Source organism: Bos indicus x Bos taurus, chromosome 16, assembly GCF_003369695.1.
Source record: "Bos indicus x Bos taurus breed Angus x Brahman F1 hybrid chromosome 16, Bos_hybrid_MaternalHap_v2.0, whole genome shotgun sequence".
Lineage (NCBI taxonomy): Eukaryota > Metazoa > Chordata > Mammalia > Artiodactyla > Bovidae > Bos > Bos indicus x Bos taurus.
Window position 1 is genome coordinate 38140166 of NC_040091.1, and position 17282 is coordinate 38157447.

General features: G+C 41.0%; 1 protein-coding gene across 7 annotated transcripts in view; it reads left to right on the top strand.

Moving 5' to 3' along the window:
- The first annotated feature begins 8587 nt into the window (after window positions 1-8587).
- The window catches only part of FMO1 (flavin containing monooxygenase 1), a 40709-nt gene continuing 32014 nt past the window's right edge, over window positions 8588-17282 (top strand). The window contains exons 1-2 of one of the 7 annotated variants that reach the window (XM_027564785.1): window positions 8588-8961; window positions 10447-10639. The gene's annotated coding sequence lies outside the window, so the exon portion shown is untranslated. Of the gene's footprint in view, window positions 8962-9950; window positions 10640-17282 lie in introns of those variants that run through there. The other 6 variants (XM_027564783.1, XM_027564787.1, XM_027564786.1 and 3 more) reach the window with 6 other exon arrangements.

Consider the following 17282-nt stretch of genomic DNA (forward strand, 5'->3'; position numbering starts at 1 on the left):
TATCCTAGATAAACAAACCATCTAAGATAGTTTGTTTCAAACTATGACCCACAGACATTTTCTGCATCAGAATATCTCAGAGAGTTTATAGAAGTGCAGATTCCTGAATAAAATGTAACTGTAATTCAGACCTGCTGGATTAGAATCTCCACTGCAATCTATAGTCTTGATAAATTCTCTGGAGGATTCTTGTGCACATTAAATCTTGGAAACATTGGTTTGAGGCTTCTCAAAAAAACACTGCTTTCAGAGATTAGTCCATGAATTTTTCCCCTCCTAAGGCCCAAATTCCTCCTTAGGTTCAGTCTTACAATTTCTTGCTGTAGAATGTTTGTTCTCCTGAGAAGGATGTTAGCTAGCTACCATCTTCTTGCAAAATCTCTCCCTGTGATGGTTCCCTTTACTAACTTCTGATTTGAACTATTCTTCTCCAGATGATTGGTCCTTGAATTTCCACCCTCAAAGCCAAATGTGTCATATTTGCAGAAAAATAAAGATATTTGAAAAATAAAACTATTGGACCATCATATGTAACAAAATTCCAAGTAATAAAGGTTTTCAAAACTTAATTGAATTATAATCCAGCAGTCACATTATAATGAGGATGGCAAAAGAAGATTCTTCTTCATAACTGGTCTTTCATCCTGGAAGATGTTGCTGCTGGCCTGCAACGCCTTGTACAGAGCTTTTGGCTATTTCCCAAGAGGGAGAATATGTTTACACACAACATACCTCACTTTCTGGTCCAGTCTGCCTTATGACCAGACCATGGATCAATAAGGCTAAAACAAAGGCTTCTGAGATTGTTGTTGTTCAGTCACCAAGTCATGTCCAACTCTTCAAGACCCCATGGACTGCAGCATGCCAGGCTTCCCTGTCCCTCACCATCTCCCAAAGTTTGCCCAAGTTCATGTCCATTGCATCGTTGATGCCTTCCAGCCATCTCATCCTCCATTGCCCACTTCTCCTTCTGCCTTCAATCTTTCCCAGCATCAGGGTCTTTTCCAATGGGTCAGCTGTTCGCATCAGGTGGCCAAAGTATTGGAGCTTCAGCTTCAGCGTCAGTCCTTCCAACAAATACTCAGGGTTGATTTCCTTTAAGATTGATTTTAAGATTCTAATCTCTAATCCTGAGATTAGATTCTACTTAATTCAGTTTAGGTGCTAGAATGAGATTAAATATGCAAGGGTTTTATTAAGGAAAATGACTGCATGAGAGGAAAGAGAGAGAGCTGTGCAAGAAAAGGCTGAAAGAGTCACTGAACAGCAATGCAAGTCTGACCCTGAATGAAGGAGAGAGGGAAGATGGGTGGATAGAAACATCATAGACTGTTGTGCAGTCTAAAGAGGAATCGGCAGAGCCACTGGGGACACTTCAAGTCATCAGAGAAGCCCTGACTCTCCCGTGAATGAAATGTTTCAGTCTCTGGGCTATGTCATCACCGACTGAAAGCAGCTCATGGGAAAAGTAACCTGAGCATGAGTGCAGCAATGCATCTCAAGTACCGCAGCTAACGCCCTTGGTTAATCACACTCCCTATTGTGAAATATCTATAAAACACATTCTCATGGTTACCATAGGTTCATAATATTATCTTTATATTCTTTACTTAGTTGAATCAGCATTTTTAGATTAATTTACCTAGTTAGTCATCAGTTTCTTCCACAACCAATTCTGAGATATTAGTGTCCCTTCCCCTTGCCCCAAAACTTCCAGTCCCTAAAAGCCCAGACTCAAAGGTGTTTGTGAGAGTACCAACAAGGAGATGCTATGGAGTTCTTTCCTGCTGACACCTGACTCCTTTCCTCAGAAACCTTCAGTGGCTCTCCATCATTTATTATTCAAATTTTCCACACCGGCTGTCACTTCCCTTCCCAGCACTCCTCCCACTGTGATGCCGTCACATCTTCCCTCCAATGTTCTCAACACTGCCTCACTAGCTTCCCTTTCTTCACACTATCTACTCTTGCCTTCCCAATACTCTAGTAAGATCCCATCCTTCCTACAGTGCCAGGTCAAATGCTTTCCCCAGTCCCTCCAGCCAAAATATATCTCCTCCCCCTCTGTATTACCAAACCACTGTTTCAATTTTGCAATAGTGTTTACACTCCTGCCTTTTATTAGATTACTTCTGTAGCTCCTAAAGAAGTCACCTCAGTTTTCTGAGACTGAGTTTTCTCAACTGAGCATAGGAAAGGGGTCAGATGATCACTAATTCCCAGTAAGTATAATATTCTATGGTTTTATCATAATTTGTTAACTGTCAATTTTTTAATAATGGTTAAATAGAATGTCTTTTGTAGTTCACTAGCACTAACAGCATGGCACCCCACTCCAGTACTCTTGCCTGGAGAATCCCATGGACGGAGGAGCCTTGTAGGCTATAGTCCCTCGGGTCGCTAAGAGTCGGACACAACTGAGCGACTTCACTTTCACTTTTCACTTTCATGCATTGGATAAGGAAATGGCAACCCACTCCAGTGTTCTTGCCTGGAGAGTCCCAGGGACAGAGGAGCCTGTTGGGCTGCCGTCTGTGGGGTGGCACAGAGTTGGACACGACTGACACGACTTAGCAGCAGCAGCAGGAGCACTAACAGCAAAGGTGACAATTTTGTGCCAAGAAGCTACCAAACCCAACTTCCAGAAAATACACAGAAAAGGCTGCTTTGGCACTCCTCAGGGCAAAGCAGTAATAGGAATCATATTTTGGAACCAAAGGATCACTGCAAGTCACTGGGTCATTTTAAGGATGGAAGAGACTAAAGAGAATGCTCTCAGACATGAAAACAGAGATTCAAAGAACTCAGGTCACCACCCAGGGCCACATGAATAGTCATGTCTCCTGAATACCAGCTGGTATTGCTTCCTCTATCAGTTCAAACAAAGTGCAATTAAGACAGGCTGCTTTATCTTGTGGGTGAGAAGTATACACCTAAAACTTGTGTTTTCACACCCAGATATCCACCTATATCTGTCATATATTCTGGGAGAGGAATTTTAGTTATAACTATTAAACAGAGCTTTAATTGTTAGACATTCCTATACTTTGGGCTACTAGCCAGTAGAAAGTAATTGATTCTATAGGATCTTAATTTCTCTTATTGTGGAACTACTTCAAGTTTAGCAACCTAAAGAAACTGGAGAAAATAATAAAAAGTCATATATCGGTCATTTATTATGTTCTAAATATTATGAAGAATTCAATTTAATTTCATCATATTTAATCCTCATAGCCTATTTTATATACCGGGAAATTGAGACATAGTGGGCAAAAAGGCTTTTCCAAGTTATGTGGGTTATAAGCAAGCCCATCTGGGTTTTGCTGCCAGAACTGTCTGACTCTGCAGCCTGTGCTAAATGATGATTTGAAGGATGATGAATCAACAAAAAAATCATTTATTATTTCTTCATTTTCCAATGTCCATCTTATATCCAAGGTAAAATATCATGTTAATCAATTTTATCCCCTCTCTACACACCAAGAATGGGGCTGATCCACAAGAGAACTAAGAAGTTGATGAAATGCAAGTTGTCAAGAAGATTCAAAAATAGTTTTAATATATTTGTGTGTCTAATAAAATAACATAAAATTGTATGAATATCTACAGTAAAAAGTATGTTAACTTAGGTATTAAGGTGTCTAAATAAGAATGGGGACAACATTTGTTTGAAAAAAATATTCTTACAAGTGCCTGGGGGCAAAAAAGAGAGACTTGAGTTTGGAGCAAAACGAAATTCTTCAGAAGAGAGAAAGGTTCAGGTTTTTTAAAAGAGGATGGAAGGAAAGAAAATAAGAACAAAAAGAAGAAAAGAACCAGCAGGATAGCAGAATGTTGGGTAGGAGGCCATGTAATCTCTCCTTGTGATTCTTCAGCTAGTCAATAAAGCTATTAAATACACACAAACACACACACACACAAATACTGAGTGGAGCTAGACATTTTGTGGAATAGAGAAGGAGCTAAGCCCTGCACTTACATTGGTTTGGGACAAAAAAGTAATAGCACAGAGTCCAATGCAGACATAGAGAAGACCGTGCAGTGGCTGGGAATACCATGATGAGCAAGAAAAGCCAGATGCACACTTTAAAGATTTAGATAACTGAGTTCTGTAGTACTTACAAAGCACTTCCACAATTATTATCTAACCTAATCCTCACCACAGCCTCACGTGTTAGGCAAAACAAGGATGACTGTTCTACTCGGCACAGAATACTAATGAACCCTGATTTCTCACCAGTGTTCTTTCTGCTTCACCCCTCGCTGCTGTTCTAAATACAGTAAGTCCACTAGGTACAAACGAATCCCATTACCAGAGTGCATTGGTAAGTTCAATTTGTTTGTAAGTTCAACCAAGTTAGCTTAGGAGCCCACCAACACAATTGGCTACATAGTACCATACTATAATAGGTTTATTATACTTTTCACACAAATAATACATAAAAAATAAACACAAAAATAAGAAAAAAAAATTTAGTCTTATGGTACAGTACCTTGAAAAGCACAGTAGAACCAGTTATATCATCACTGCTTTTATGCTTGCTTCCAGATATCCTGACCTTGAAGTAAAGGTACTGTACTCAGTACTTTGTACAGTAAAGTATACAAAAGCACAACCGCTTGTAGAAAATGCACACATGACAATGTACACCAGACACCTGAACTACCTTACATAATTGGACACACAAATGCACATTTGTGCCTTTGAAAGTTCACAACTTGAAGGTTCCCACATATGTCACCATGTAAACATTTCCCATTAATTACAAACTTCTTAGGCAGTTACAAAATATAATAGCACCTTAAGTGTTATAACAGTTTCTAACTCACTGTTGCAGACTTTCCCACAAAACTTTCATCAAGCTACAAAGACATCTAAGGGAATTTAAAGTGGCTGCTATTTGCTCTCATCCTTAGATGGCAGAGGTGTGAATCACTGATTCACCACTGTTGACAGAGAAAAGACCCATTTCAAGCAAAATAATTGGCCTCAAGTAGGCATGGTACAATTTCCACCTCCCCTTTCAATGCTACTGTTCTGCAGGTGTATTCTCACAAAAAGAAAAACAATCTCAACATGAAAGGCACTTAGGGAATTAACTCCACTTAAGAACACGTGTATTAAAAAAAAAATATATATATATATATATAGAGAGAGAGAGAGGCACAGGGGGCTTCTTGATGCTTTTTGTGTGGGGGAGTTGAAGAGTAAGGAGTTGTGACTGTTTTAACTTTTTTAGAGGGAGAAAGAAAAAAATTGCAATGGGTGGTCCAATTTACAACTGGGACTAAAACTGAGTAAATTCTATGCTCTCTTTTAACTTTGAAATTCTGTGACTTTAAATATGAACAGAACAGGGGAAGAAAGGAAGGGAAGTGAGACTTCAGAAGATTATTTAAAAATGCAATGAAGGAGCAAACAAACATCCCTCTAGTGCATCAGTCATTACAAGCAAGGTGTGATGCATTAACAAATCCTTAAATCTCAAAACTCTGAAATAAGACAAAGACTATTTCTCTCTCATGCTATATATCCATTGGGAGTTAAGCTCTGCTCATCATAGTTACTCAAAGCATCAAGCTAATGGAACAGCCATGTTGAAAGTTTCTCCTTACCACACTGAAAGAAATGAAAGTTCTATGGGATCTCATGCTGCTGCTGCTGCTGCTGCTGCTGCTGCTGCTAAGTCACTTCAGTCATGTCCAACTCTGTGCAACCCCATAGACGGCAGCCCACCAGGCTCCCCCATCCCTGGGATTCTCCAGGCAAGAACACTGGAGTGGGTTGCCATTTCCTTCTCCAATGCATGAAAGTGAAAAGTTAAAGTGAAGTCGCTCACTCGTGTCTGACTCTTGGCGACCCCACGGACTGCAGCCCACCAGGCTCCTCCATCCACTGGGTTTTTCAGGCAAGAGTACTGGAGTGGGGTGCCATCATACCAGCAATTAAATCCTCTGAGCCCAGAAAAGACACTTGCTACTTTGGTTCACAGTTCACTGACCATGATCAGTCACATGTTCCCAACCAACCACTAACAGACCAAGAAGTTCAATCCTACCATGTACCCACAGAGCAGAAATTCCAAGTTACTTCCTAAAGATCACTGTCATCCACCAGTTCAGTTTCTTAGGGTCTAGGTTTGTTTCAAAAAGGGGCCCGGATAGATTTCACCATTCCAAGGACTCAGCCAGTCAGTCAGTTCAGTCGCTCAGTCGTGTCCGACTCTTTGTGACCCCAAATACCGCAGCACGCCAGGCCTCCCTGTCCATTACCAACTCCCAGAGTTCACTCAGACTCACATCCATCGAGCCAGTGATGCCATCCAGCTATCTCATCCTCTATCATTCCCTTCTCCTCCTGCCCCTAATCCCTCCCAGCATCAGAGTCTTTTCCAATGAGTCAACTCTTCACATGAGGTGGCCAAAGGACTGGAGTTTCAGCTTTAGCATCATTCCTTCAAAAGAAATCTCAGAGCTGATCTTCAGAATGGACTGGTTGGATCTCTTTGCAGTCCAAGGGACTCTCAAGAGTCTTCTCCAACACCACAGTTCAAAACCATCAATTCTTCAGCACTCAGTTTTCTTCACAGCCCAAGTCTCACATCCATACATGACCACTGGAAAAACCATAGCCTTGACTAGATGGACCTTTGTTGGCAAAGTAATGTCTCTGTTTTTCAATATGCTGTCTAGATTGGTCATAACTTTTCTTCAAAGAAGTAAGCATCTTTTAATTTCATGGCTGCAGTCACCATCTGCCGTGATTTTGGAGCCCCCAAAAATAAAGTCTGACACTGTTTCCACTGTTTCCCCATCTATTTCCCATGAAGTGATGGGACCAGATGCCATGATCTTCGTTTTCTGAATGTTGAGCTTTAAGCCAACTTTTTCACTCTCCTCTTTCACTTTCATCAAGAGGCTTTTGAGTTCCTCTTCACCTTCTGCCATAAGGGTGGTGTCATCTGCATATCTGAGGTTATTGATATTTCTCCCAGCAAACCTGATTCCAGCTTGTGCTTCTTCCAGCCCAGCATTTCTCATGATGTACTCTGCATATAAGTCAAATAAGCAGGGTGACAATATACAGCCTTGATGTACTCCTTTTCCTATTTGGAACCAGTCTGTTGTTCCATGTCCAGTTCTAATTGTTGCTTCCTGACCTGCACATAGGTTTCTCAAGAGGCAGGTCAGGTGGTCAGGTATTCCCATCTCTTTCAGAATTTTCCACAGTTTATTGTGATCCACACAGTCAAAGGCTTTGTGGCATAGTCAATAAAGCGGAAATAGATGTTTTTCTGGAACTCTCTTGCTTTTTCCATGATCCAGCGGATGTTGGCAATTTGATCTCTGGTTCCTCTGCCTTTTCTAAAAAACCAGCTTGAACATCTGGAAGTTCACAGTTCACATATTGCTGAAGCCTGGCTTGGAGAATTTTGAGCACTACTTTCCAAGGCCAGGGGCAGCAGCCGGGAGGAGCAACCCCACGTCCAAGGAGCAGTGGCTGCATGGGTGCAGGAGAGCCTCGAGGAACTATTCCACGTTCAAGGTCATGAGGGGTGACAGTGAGGAGATACCCCTCATCCAAGGTAAGGAGCAGTGGCTGCGCTTTGCTGGAGCAGCCGTGAAGAGATACCCCACGTCCAAGGTAAGAGAAACCCAAGTAAGACGGTAGGTGTTCCAAGAGGGCATCAGAGGGCAGACACACTGAAACCATAATCACAGAAAACTATTCAATCTAATCACACTAGGACCCCAGCCTTGTCTAACTCAATGAAACTAAGCCATGCCCACGGGGACACCCAAGATGGGCAGGTCATGGTGGAGAGGTCTGACAGAACGTGGTCCACTGGAGAAGGGAATGGCAAACCACTTCAGTATTCTTGCCTTGGGAACCCCATGAACAGTATGAAAAGGCAAAATGATAGGATACTGTAAGAGGAACTCCCCAGGTTGGTAGGTGCCTGATATGCTACTGGAGATCAGTGGAGAAATAACTCCAGAAAGAATGAAGGGATGGAGCCAAAGCAAAAACAATACCCAGTTGTGGATGTGACTGGTGATAGAAACAAGGTCTGATGCTATAAAGAGCAATATTGCATAGGAACCTGGAATGTCAGGTCCATGAATCAAGGCAAATTGGAAGTGGTCAAACAGGAGATGGCAAGAGTGAATGTCGACATTCTAGGAATCAGCGAACTAAAATGGACTGGACTGGGTGAATTTAACTCAGATGCCCATTAGATCTACTACTGCGGGCAGGAATCCCTCAGAAGAAATGGAGTAGCCATTGTGGTCAACAAAAGAGTCCAAAATGCAGTACTTGAATGCAGTCTCAAAAACAACAGAATGATCTGTTCGTTTCCAAGGCAAACCATTCAATATCACAGTAATCCAAGTCTATGCCCCAACCAGTAACACTGAAGAAGCTGAAGTTGAACGGTTCTATGAAGACCTACAAAACCTTTTAGAACTAACACCCAAAAAAGATGTCCTTTTCATTATAGGGGACTGGAATGCAAAAGTAGGAAGTCAAGAAATACCTGGAGTAACAGGCAAATTTGGCCTTGGAATACGAAATGAAGCAGGGCAAAGACTAATAGAGTTTTGCCAAGAAAATGCACTGGGCATAGCAAACACCCTCTTCCAAGGCCTCAAGTACAACTAATTGACAATAAACCCTAAAATTAGGAAGAAAAAAAAAAAAGGAAGGTGCTGTTGAAGGCCAGTCTTTTCATTTTTAATTACTTTAAGTTTCTTGATAATTATGGAAAATGAGATGCTATGATCAATGGCTAGGTTTATACACAACCAACACTATAAAATTTTTGTTTCCATTTATGTTAGCAGCTTGCCTGGTAAGGCCCTGAGACCTCCTTGGTGGGCACCAAAGGTGCATGTACAATCAAGGTAAATGCCTAAGTACTGGAGTTTGAGACATTAATCGTGGTCCTGGCTCTCAAGGTATCCATGACTCAATATCAAACATATTTTGATTTTTAAAAACACACTTGAACTAATAGTTGTCTTGAAGCCTTAATTTTGGGGTAAAAAATAAGCTTTGAAATCATCCAAATACTATCATCTTCATAGCTACAGGAAGGCAGCTGAGCTCAACAAAGCCAATAATGCCATTTTGGCGCCACGTCTTCAGTAAGCCAGAAAAGGCAAAGGGTAAGTGTTGTGAGCCAGCAACAGACCCAATGATACAGAAGGCCCTCTGAATGTAGGGCTAAAGGGTGTAGTGAAACTACATTGAAAATCAAGGGGGAACAACAAAAAAAAAGATTTGTCTTTCCAGAAGCTTCTCCATGCTTCAGTCTTACCAATCAGTTTTGGAGTTTAGTCTCTGTACCTGTGGAAGTCATTTCAATATTGTAAATCAAAAATCAAGACACCTTATCTAGTCTAGCAATAGCATCATCATCATCACCATCACAGCCTCTATACAGATTCATCCATTCCCCACCACAACTGTGTGAGGCAAGTATTATTATGCTTATCTTAAACTGAGGAAATTAAAGGTTTAAAAAATTAAATAATTTTCCCAAGATTACTCTAATAGTGCATGGTGAAACTTTACTTAAACCCAGGACTTCTGATGCCAAATATTGTGCTCCTTCCACACAGTTGTTATATTTCCCAAGTGCTTTGGCAATCATCTGCATTCAAGTCTTTAAAGAGGAGAAGCTGGGATAGACATATACATACTACTACATATAAAACAGATAACTAATGGGGACTTACTGTATAACAAAGGGAACTCTACTCAGTACTCTGTACTGCCCTATATGGCAAAAGAATCTAAAAAAGAGTGGCTATATGTAAATGTATAACTGATTCCCTTTGCTGTACACCTGAAACTGACACAACATTGTGTATCAACTGTACTCCAATGGAAATTAATTTTTTTTAAATAATAAAAACATATAAATAAATTAATTAACAGAAAAAACTGAATACTAATACGGGTGATGTATGATTTGGAAACAATAAGCATTTTCTCTAAATGAGAAATGGATCAAAATGTTTAAAAGTGACTCTTCAGTGTAGCAGCTGTTGTCATAATTGCCTTATTTTATTTATCCCCTCCTCTTTTAAGAATGAAATCTAGGAACAATGAATATGCTGCTGTGACTCCCTAAAATAATTTCTCTTTTGCAGGGAAAAGAGTGAGTCTAAAGTACATATCACCAGTATTTATCTTAGCATTTCACTGTTGCAATTAATCAAGTTAAAATATAAGTAATGGCTAAACTTAGATTGCAAATTCTGCATAACATTCTTTATCCTAGACAGGGTTCATCCGGTGTACCCAGGATGCCTAGGACAACATTGGCTCTGGATCATTCAGTTCCATTTCTGCAAACTGTGGCCAGGACTTGGCATCAGGAATTTCAAGTACATAAAGTAAATAACCAGATATAACCTCTGATTCTTTTGCTTTAGGGAGGTGAGGCCCAGATTTTTCCTGTTTTGTTATTGTGCTTCAGGACAGAGTCAACTCAGCAGAATGCCACTCCCTTGATCTGTGGAGAGCTATAAAGTCACTCCCCATCCCAAAGGACAAAGAGGGGTAAGTGCTTGAGTACTTGTATCAGGACGGTAAAGTCAGATAGTATCGAGTCTTCTGTGTACACTGGTAAGTACATTGCTGGGTAGACTACTAACTGGTTAATCAAGGGGAAAACATGTATTCCTAATGCAAAGGGAAATCAGGACTTTTTCTTAAGAGCTTTCATTAATAGCTTATAACTTGGTGTTAGATAATGGTTTGGGGGTTTGTCTACCAAATATTGGCGTGAGCTCAGAGACAGAGGCAATGACCCCTCCCTTTTGAATCTGACCAATTTATGTTGCATGTTGTCTTTTTTCACTCAGTTAAATTCACAGGAGTATAAATTTTAAGAGTTGCAAAACTCTCTTGTAGATATCCGGTTGAATGCCATCTGATTAACAGATGGAAAGACTGTCTGTCCTTTGTTATTTGCTAGTTTCCGCCCCCCCCCCCCCCCCCCGCCACTGGAGAAGGCAATGGCACCCCACTCCAGTACTCTTGCCTGGAAAATCCCATGGACGAAGGAGCCTGGTGGGCTGCAGTCCATGGGGTCGCTGAGCGTAGGACACGACTGAGCGACTTCCCTTTCACTTTTCACTTTCATGCACTGGAGAAGGAAATGGCAACCCACTCCAGTGTTCTTGCCTGGAAAATCCCAGGGACGGCAGAGCCTGGTGGGCTGCCATCTACGGGGTCGCACAGAGTCGAACACAACTGAAGTGACTTAGCAGCAGCAGCAGCAGTTTCCCCTCCAGCCAAGGGAATATCTGTGGCCTTGTAACTGGTATGGTGAATTTAGAACCTGGCGGAACTTTTCTTATCAAGTGATTGTGTTTTGGAAGAAGCTGGAGGAGGGGGTAACAGCTGCTGGAGGTTAGAAATCCCAGAGCAGGGGGGATTTCTAACCTCCAGCAGCTGTTTCCCCCTCCTCCAGCCTCTTCCGAAATACAACCACCTGATAAGAAATGTGTGTATATGTCCATGTGTGAGAGAGAGGACAAGAGACACAACACAGGACAGAGAGACAGAAAGAGAGAAAGGGGAAGGGGCGGGTGGGTAATGTACAAATAAAGGAATGGTTACAAGCCTGTCTGGCTTCCCTGGAGGCTCAGAGGCAAAGAATCTGCCTGCCAGTGCAGGAGATGAGAGTTTGATCCCTGGGTTGGGAAAGATCCCCTGGAGAAGGCAATAGCAACCCTCTCCAGTATTCTTGCCTGGGAAATCCCATGGACAGAGGAGCCTGGCAGGCTACAGTCCACGGGGTCACAAAAGAGTCATGACTTAGCAACTAAACAAGAAGCCTGTCAGCACCAGTGAAGATGGTTTCTTTTGAAATACATAGATGAGTCACACCAGAAACCTTTTAACACTGGTTAACTGCTGGACTAGGTATAGGATCGGAGAAGGCAATGGCACCCTACTCCAGTACTCTTGCCTGGAAAATCCCATGGATGGAGGAGCCTGGTGGGCTGCAGTCCATGGAGTCGCAAAGAGTCGGACACGACTGAGCGACTTCACTTTCACTTTTCACTTTCATGCATTGGAGAAGGAAATGGCAACCCACTCCAGTGTTCTTGCCTGGAGAATCCCAGGGATGGGGGAGCCTGGTGGGCTGCGGTCTACGGGGTCGCACAGAGTCGGACGCGACTGAAGCAACTTAGCAGCAGTAGCAGCAGCAGGTATAGGATAGTTTGCATTTCTTGACACCAGTAGACAAGGTCTCCTGATCAATTAAAATATATTCAGAAGGGAAGACTATAACCCAAAGATTCCCAGACTTCCTAGGTTTAAGGGGCTCTTTAGTGTGCAAGTAATTTTGTCACAGGGCCCCCAAGCTATAGTTCCTCTTATTAAATAGTCACATCCAAACAACTTATGTATTTCTTTTCTTTGTATTTGTATTTTTATTCTGTTCTCTGTATTTATATTTTTGTTCTTTTTCAATCAACCTTGTAGTTGTTTGAAATAATAATACACAAACTTAAAGGAAAATGTTATTTTTATTTTATACTTGAATAATCGCAATTACTTAATAATGAGGTGCACACAGCACTGCTCAACTCGGAATCAGATCAAATATTCATTTCCTGTTCTACCTCAACTGTTCACTTTTTAACATTGCAACAGTCAGAAACCTAGCTTTGCAGAGATGTTACATTATGGAATAGAACACATCCCTATATGATATAAAAATTGTGGACTACCTCCAGCTAATACTTTGGTATTCAACAGACATGGAGTATTACTACGCTTTCCTCAAATTTTTAAAATAACTCGGTACCTCTGCACACAATTCTGGGAATGACAGCCCTAGCCTCATGTTCTAACCCCTATATCATCCTAATAAACCAACGGAGGCACTCAGTCTGACTATGGTACATTATATTTTCGCATCTTACTTCTTTTGAAGTAGAGGCAGTGATGTAAAATGCTTAGGAAAACACCAGTGTTTGTTTGTAACCCAGTTGGTTAAAAATTGGTGACTTTGATGTAACCGACAGTAATTTCTCAACTCATTTAGCAATTTTGTGTTGCTTAAGTTATTTTGCTTGATGTTTTTTATAAACTCACTTTCATCCAGTGGACACTTCAATTTGGTCATACTTTTTATTTTTATTACTTCTTTCATATTTAGTCAGCTTTGATGAGGATTTCTTCATTGAAATAATGATGATGGTGATGATACGCTGCTTTTAAAACCTCCGGCAAAGGAATGGCCAGATTTTTATTGTGTATTCACATTAGAAGCAATAGTATTTTTAATATTCATTTTGCATTAGCATGTGAAATAACACTAATCAGTGGCATTAGAGTATTTTTCACCTTAATAAAATTTCCTACCCTGTTATCAATCACTTTGTCTAACCTACAGCAGTCACTGACTAGAAATGATTTTTAGTTAAAAGAAATAATAAAGGCAGACAATACTTTTTCTAAAAAGCACTTATTAATTTTTTTAATCACTTTGGTTTCATAGAAGTATCAATACTTGAAGAAACGGTTGGAAGCATTAATTTTCATTAGCATGTGAATGCAGTAGTCACCTTGAGTGCATATGTGCTCATGTATTCTCATGTTCACTTTTCCAAACATGAGAACAATTCATGTGAGACTATGGACACACACCAAGTAGATCTGAAATGAAAACGTAAAGAAATAAAAAGAAAAGTCCTGAAGGGTGATTTGAAACCTGTTTTTTCTCCTTTTATCTTTTTCTCTCTTTCCCTTTCTCTCATCATCACTTCTTTTATTTCCCTACTCATTTCCTTTACTTGCTAGAACACAATCTTTAGCTATATATTTCTAGTTGCCCCAATACTCTTCTATTCCAAATAAATAAACTCAAAATTGTCAAGGCAGATATCTACAAAAATATCAGATTCAAGAAAATGCTCCTGAATATGTAAAAATAACATAGCAACTTCTATTCTGAGATAAGAATGTCCCAAGTACTGTGCTAAAGTGTTTTACACATCTGTTGATTCATTCTTACAACAGGTTCAACTTCTAGCTATATTTTTTATTTATTTTTATCGGAATATAATTGCTTTACAATGCTGTGTTAGTCTCTGCTGTACAGTGAAATGAATCAGCTATATGTATACATATATCACTTCCCTCTAGGGCCTCCCTCCCTGCTCTCCCGAACATCCCATCCATCTAGGTCACCACAAAGCGCCAAACTGAGTTCCCTGTGCTATACAGCCAGTTTTTGCTAGTTATGTATTTTGAGAAGGCAATGGCAACCCACTCCAGTACTCTTGCCTGGAAAAATCCTATTGACGGATGAGTCTGGTAGGCTGCAGTCCATGGGGTCGCTATGAGTCGGACACGACTGAGCGACTTCCCTTTCACTTTTCACTTTCATGCATTGGAGAAGGAAATGGCAACCCACTCCAGTGTTCTTGCCTGGAGAATCCCAGGGACGGGGAAGCCTGGTGGGCTGCCATCTATGGGGTCGCACAGAGTCAGACAAGACTGAAGTGACTTAGCAGCAGCAGCAGTGTATATATGTTCTTGCCCGGGACAGAGGAGCCTGGAAGGCTACAGTCCATGGGGTCACAAAGAGTCAGAAAAAAAACCGCCATGCACACAGCAACACGCCAACCAAGTGTATATATATATGTCAGTCGCAACTAGCTTCATTTTAGAAGGAAACTGAGACACAGAAACAAATTACTTGTATAACATCATACTGCTGGCAATTAGCCAACACTAAACTTCCAGCTCAGGTCTGACTCCCAAGTACCCTGCTGCTGCTGCTGGTAAGTCACTCCAGTCGTGTCTGACTCTGTGTGACCCCATATATGGCAGCCCACCAGGCTCGCCCGTCCCTGGGATTCTCCAGGCAAGACCCAAGTACCCTACTTTCCCATAAAAAATCCAGAGTGATGTTTACTTCTACAAAAAGGCTGGCTGCATCTGGCCCACACTGAGTAGCAGTTATGACCTGGGGAGGGACTTTCTATGGATTGTACATTTGATAGAAAGTCATTTTGAGGACAGACTGTCTGACCCAGGATATTAGCTCCCAGAAGATATTTACTCAATTATTTTTTTAATTAAAAAGATATAAGGTGATGAATTAATTCATTGTACCTGTCAGGAAATCAACCCATTGCCAAATATTTATGCAACTACTGTCCAGGCCAAGCATGCAGCTAGATGCTATGAGAAAATAAGAGACTAGTCACAGAAAATGGCCTTCTGTGAAGAAACATATAGGCTTATGCAGAAAGAAGACTAAACACATACAATCCAGTAAATCAACACAGTAATGTAGTCCTCTCATGTGGGGAACATGCTATTTCTTACAGGAGTCAAAAGAATAGCCCTCCTTAGAGTCAAGCCTCTGTAGAGTCAAATGGTCATGATGCCTCTATGGCCGATCTCTGGCCCTTACTCTCACTGCTACCTCTCTCTGGAGGGCACTTCCTCCACTCCTCTGCCCACTGGAGTTCTTTTCATCATTCAAAGCCGGGAGCAAACAGTACGCTTCTGTGTTGCTTTCCTACCTCCCCAAAGTCAGTATTAGCACCTCTTTCATCATGTGCTTACTGCAAAGCACACGCGAAACATCTCTGTGTTAGCACTTGACACAGAATGTGGTACTTATTCTCAAATCTTACTTTCCCACTGAATGACAGCTAAAGAAGGCATCATGCCTTATTGGTACCCCTGAATACCTTGCCTAGGGCTTAGCAGCATAGAAGCCCCTCATTGAGTATTTGAAGGGTAATTAATGAGAAGGGTAATGAATCTGGCTTGATAAGACCCTATAGGGCATTAGATTTCACCCTCCACATTACCTACTAATTTCCTACTTATGAAATCTCCCCCAAAAACCATCCTACAGACTCTGTCTGAACAAAATAAATATCAGCTTGAAATGCTGAAAAGTGCTTATATTGACCTAAAATTTGCCTCCCTATAACATCTTCAAATCCATAATTGGCCGTAATTCTAATCTGTCGATGATGATTCTTCAAATGTTTAAAGGCAAATATTTAAAGTACTGTGTCAGGCCCTTGGAATAAGAGTCAGTACAGATACTCTCTTTTATAAAGTGAGCTCAAGGCAATTCCATAAGCAACTAGAGCATGACTTCCCCCAAAGGGAATCTACTAACTTTCCCCAGTAAATCAAATCCAGCTGAAGCAAATTGGCTCTATAACACTTTCACACGATACCTAAACAAATGGGCCTTTTCATTTCATTCAAGAAATATTTGTGGAGACTTCCTTGGCAGTCCAATGGTTAAGACTGCACTTCCACTGCATGGGGGCAAGGATTCAATCCCTGGTTGGAGAACTACGACCCCACATGCATACAGAGTAGCCAAAAAAATAAAAATTTTAAAAACATATATATATATATAAACAGAAATATTTGGGGGTACTAAGCATCAATTGCACTCATCTCACACACTAGTAATGCTCAAAATTCTCCAAGCCAGGCTTTAGCAATACGTGAACCGTGAACTTCCAGATGTTCAAACTCTTTTTAGAAAAGGCAGAGGAACCAGAGATAAAATTGCCAACATCTGCTGGATCATGGAAAAAGCAAGAGAGTTCCAGAAAAACATCTATTTCCGCTTTATTGACTATGTCAAAGCCTTTGACTGTGTGGATCCAATAAACTGTGGAAAACTCTGAAAGAGATGGGAATACCAGACCACCTGACCTGCCTCTTGAGAAACCTGTATGCAGGTCAGGAAGCAACAGTTAGAACTGGACATGGAACAACAGACTGGTTCCAAATAGGAAAAGGAGTACGACAAGGCTGTATATTGTCACCCTGCTTATTTAACTTATATGCAGAGTACATCATGAGAAATGTTGGGCTGGAAGAAGCACAAGCTGGAATCAAGATTGCCGGGAGAAATATCAACAACCTCAGATATACAGATGACACCACCCTTGTGGCAGAAAGTGAAGAGGAACTCAAAAGCCTCTTGATGAAAGTGAAAGAGGAGAGTGAAAAAGTTGGCTTAAAGCTCAACATTCAGAAAACGAAGACCATGGCATCTGGTCCCATCACCTCATCGGAAATAGATGGGGAAACAGTGGAAACAGTGGCAGACTTTATTTTGGGGGCTCCAAAATCACTGCAGATGGTGATTGCAGCCATGTAATTAAAAGACACTTACTCCTTGGAAGGAAAGTTATGACCAACCTAGACAGCATATTGAAAAGCAGAGACATTACTTTGCCAACAAAGGTCCATC